We start from the raw sequence: 4,922 nt of genomic DNA, 5'->3' as shown, positions 1-4,922 counted from the left end.
CGGCCATTTCCAGTCAACGGCATGGTTGAATGGTGCCTTTCACGCCTACCTCGTGTCACACGCCACCATGGTCGTTGCCCTCCTCGGCACCAACACGTAGCGATCCACCGATAACAACCCCCCACCAATGCGTTGTCGCCCTTGGTGGACGGCACCAAGACTCCAACATTGACACTCCTCCCCTGCCCCACGCCGTCGCCGATGTGGAAGGCACCGACATATTGGCGTCGACCCAGCCGAGGACGCCGTCGATGCACGGAAGGTTTGCCAATTCGCTTTTTTTGCCTTTGCAATTTGTTACACATTTAAATTGGATGAAAAAAATCCACTCCTTACCTGAATAATTAGACAATAGTTTCGTGTGCATCTTAACGATTATGAATAAATTCGTGCGAACTACTATCAAGCACTTTGCTTTTGTACATGATCTTTTCTACATCACACATAGCGTCTCACCATTGATGAACTAATTATGTTCGTGATGAAGTTGTTCAGTGTTCGGATTGATCCGACACTTTATTTAAAGGTGTACGATGGAGCACAAAAACGAATATGCTGACGAAGATTCCAGTAGCGAGAAGGATCATCGTCATCGAATGTGAGCCTACCCCCCAGGAGAACTATATGAGCCAGCATGAACCGTACGGTGGTAATGTAAGTGACGTGAACGTTGACAAAAAAATTGAAGACAAACAACTGCATTGGCACTTACATGTCTTTCTTTGAATCTGTATAGGTACATGTCGATGATGACAATGAGCACTATGATATAGATGAATCTTATGCTAAAAACGCGAGCCAGGTACGAAAAATATGTAGGGCAAGGAATGAAATAACAATTGCATTGCCACTTACATGCCTTGCTTTAAATCTGCACAGGTAGATGTCGATGGAGACAATGAGCACAATAAAGTCAATGATGACAGTGCGCTAAACAATGTTGATGCATCTTACGCTGAGAGCGGGATCCAAGTACGTTTGAGAAGTTATATACGGCAAGTAACGATATAACAACTCAGTGACTTACATGGTTCTCTGTTTAATTTCACAGGGGGATGCAGTGGTCCTAGCGGGCATGATGGCCATGCCGATGATATTGAGTTTGAACTAGACATTGGCTACGATGAATACCAGCAAAAGTCCCTGGATAGGCATTGGGAGGTGATGGAAAAGACGTTCAATTCAGAAGGGGAGGCGTACGCGTTCTATAACCAATACGCAAAGGAATGTTGGCTCGGCATTACGAGGGACTTGTTGAAATGAGGAAAAGATCCTACGGTAAGTATGGGTTTGAGGAGGTATCTTTGTTTCAGGGCTGAAAAAATGACAGAACAAGTTTTGTACCTTGGAAGGCCGGACCGGAGATTCAGTGCTACTGCGAAGCTTCATAATAAAAAATCGTGAAATATTGTATCTTAGTAGTTTCGTCGATGATCACAATCACGTTCTTGCTAGACCGGACGAAGTCCCGTTTCTTCAGTATCATAATAAGATCAAGGAATTCTAGAGAGTAGAAATCTTAGCTATGGCAGGAGATGAGATCAGAAAACACATAATTATGGACAACTTCATCGGCAGGTATGGATTGTTTGCTAAGGCAGGGTTTGGGAGGAAGAATCTGTATAATATGTGATGCAGGGAGAAGATGAAACTGCTTGCAAAGGGCAATGCTGACACTGCCATTGGAATCATGATGACCGGGAAGGACAAGGATCCCGATTTTTTCTTTGAGTACACTATGATGCTAAAGGAAGGCTCAAAAACATGTTGTGGTATGATTCACAGTCATCTCGAGATTATCTGGACTACGATGACGTGACCGTCTTTGATAATACATACAAGATGAATAGGTATGAAATGCCTTTCATCCCTTTCGTCGGTCTAAACAACCATTGTTACACACTTGCACTACGGCATTCGCCTGCGCTATTGTGTCAGAAACGGAAGGTACATACGGCATTCGCCTGCGCTATTGTGTCAGAAACGGAAGGTACATACGGCATTCGCCTGCGCAATTGTGTCAGCAGAAGCCCAAGTCCACAATTACAGGTGGAGATGCATCGATGATAAGGGCCATTCGGAAGGTCCTTCCTGACGTGTGGCACCTTTTTGTGCAATGGCATATTGAAAAGAATATGCAGAGACACCTTCATCATAGGTCGTTGGAAGAGTTCAGGTCACTACTGTACTATGCCACTACATTTGCTGTATTTGAGGTGAGATGTGTTTGTCAATAAGTGGACCCAATTTTTTTCAGAGCCTTATATCACCATTCCAAGGCACATTTTTTTGTGATTCGACAATTCTACCATTTAAAATGCAAAAATGCATGGTCCAGGAATTATAACATGCTCAATAACGGAAACAAATTGTATATTCAGATTCACTGGATTTCTACCCCATTTTCATATATGATATGTCTATGTTAAAGTTTGATTTAGGCATTCAGATTATCCAAGCTTTAAGTTGATTTAATTGATTTTGTGAAATTATAGAAAATAATAATTTGAAAAGAAAAATAAACCCACAAAAGATGACCTATGGCCACCCAAGTCCTACGCAGCCAGTGATACCATGGGTGACACGTGGCAATATGTGCATGGATAGTGTATCAATGTGTGGATGGCATGTGGATCCCGGGGGCCGCGATGACAGGAATTACAGCGCGCGGCATGTTTTTTCTTAATTACTTATACAGATTGACTAATTCACATCTAGATGTTTTTTAGTTATATCACATCTAAGTTGTCCACCATAGGATTAGAGGCTGCAAGATTCATGCAAATCTGTTTTTTTACGTTGTTGTGTCTCGCGCGCGTGCTGGTGTGCCTTTGCATCTCGTTCGCGTTGTGCCTGTTGACTCTGTGTCGAGCGCTGGCTGGTGTGGGTCATGTGGGATATGGGCTACCATTCCCCACATGAATGTTTTTTTTGTGCCTGTTAACAACCCACGTTCATTTCAAGCCAGTGCACTTCAGCATCGGAGTTTTTCTTTTTGCTTGTGAATTGGAGTTTGTTCTCGTGAGGAAAAATATACTTTTCTCGATTTGATTTTTATTCTTTTGTTTTTCCTTCTTTACTAATTTGTTTTAATTCATGGACTTTATTTAGTAGGATTTGCTAATTCTCATCGACATGACATCTGGCAATGTCTTATATAAGTTTCTGATCGTTCAATCTGTTTGTCTTAAATGTTGTGCAAATTTTGATTGTGGATTATTTTGTCGTGTGCGTTCCGTGCCGCGTCATGCGTCCCGTGTCCACTTGTCTTCCCGTTCGTGCATGCATCTTTTGTTGGGCAATTTTCGCTGCGTGATTAGCCGTTTAAATTGTTTATTCTTATTTTGGCCTGCGTTGTATATATTGGAGAGCCGAACAGTTGAGGGGCGTTTGCTTATTTGTTTTTCATGTTCTAGTGAAGGATGTTATTTATTTATATTTTCCATATATTCCATTTCTTTTTATTTTTTTGTTTGACTTTCCCTTTTTTTCTTTTACTTATCTTTCCTAAATTCAAGAACCTTTCTTCATTCTGCCATCTGTTCACTTTAAATGTCGCCAAAAAATTGATCTTGTCGTTTTTTCAAGCGAGACCCATGCGTTTGGTATCTACTTGTCAGCCCATTTGCCCGTGCGTCTTTTGTTGTCCCTCGTGAAGCATTGAGGCCCGATAGGACTTTCCTTAGTGGGCCGCTTTAATATTTTGTGTATTGGGGTTTATTTTGTGTGTTGTAGATTTTTTGTGGACGGCCACGCGTCTTTTTATTTCCTGTTTGTGGTCATTTTTTGTTCAACTGTGTAGCTAGAGGACATCATGACTAGATTTTTTTTGTTTTGGATTTGCTAAATCTCATCGGGATATGAGTTAGTGATGTCTCATCTAGTTTGAACCGTCTAATTTGTTTACTTTAATGTTCGTACAAACTTGTTCATGCACGCTCGTGTCAGCTTGTTCTCCTTTGTTGCGCGTCCTCTTTGTCATGATTGTTTTTGTGTCATCTGTTCTCACGTTTCTTTTCACATGGCCCCATATATATAGTCATGGGGGGTGCGTTTGTTTTTGTTTGTTTTCGTTGTGCATGTTTTATGGCCTGGTAAAGAATTTGTAGAGTCCATCCGATTCCCAGACGAGAGCCTGTTTTATATAAAGGGAGCAATTGCAAGTTTTTTGTCGAGATAAAGGGTAGAAATGTGTAGAATTCAGATCAATTGCAAGTCAATCATCAACTCGCAACTAGGGGAGCCGACAGTGTTTGTCGGGGCCGTCCCCGGTTGTAAGTCAACCATCGACTCGCAACTAGGGGTGGCAAGAGTGTTTTGTCGGGGGCCGACCCCGGTTGCAAGTGAACCATCGACTCGCAACTAGGGGGAGGGAAGTGTGTTTGTCGGGTCCCCCAATTGCATGTCAACCATCGACTCGCAACTAGGGGAGCAAAGCATGTTTGTAAAGGAACCAGTTGCAAGTAAACCATAAACTTGCAACTAGGGAGGATGGGGTTTGTGTGTTTGTCGAACCCCCAGTTGCATGTCAACCATCGACACACAACTAGGGGAGGGGAGAGTGTTTGTCGGGGCGTGTTTGTTTGTCGACCATCGACTCGCAACTAAGGGTGTGTTTGTTTTGTCGGGACCCCTAGTTGCAAGCGAACCATCAACTCGCAACTAAGGGTGTATATTGTTTGTCATGGTCCCTAGTTGCATGTCAACCATCAATTGGCAACTAAGGGTGTGTGTGTTCTTATCGTGGTCCCTAGTTGCAACTCAACCATCAACTCGCAACTAAGGGCGTGTTTGTCAGGGCGCCTAGTTGCAAGCCTACCATAGACTCACAACTAAGGGCGTGTGTGTTCTTATCGTGGTCCCGAGTTCCATGTCACCCATCGATTCGCAACTAAGCGTGTGCTTGTCAGGGCCCCCAGTTG

This window comes from Triticum aestivum, chromosome 6A (assembly GCF_018294505.1).
Source record: "Triticum aestivum cultivar Chinese Spring chromosome 6A, IWGSC CS RefSeq v2.1, whole genome shotgun sequence".
NCBI lineage: Eukaryota > Viridiplantae > Streptophyta > Magnoliopsida > Poales > Poaceae > Triticum > Triticum aestivum.
The sequence above is the reverse complement of the archived record's forward strand: the minus strand, read 5'-3'. Positions refer to the sequence as shown.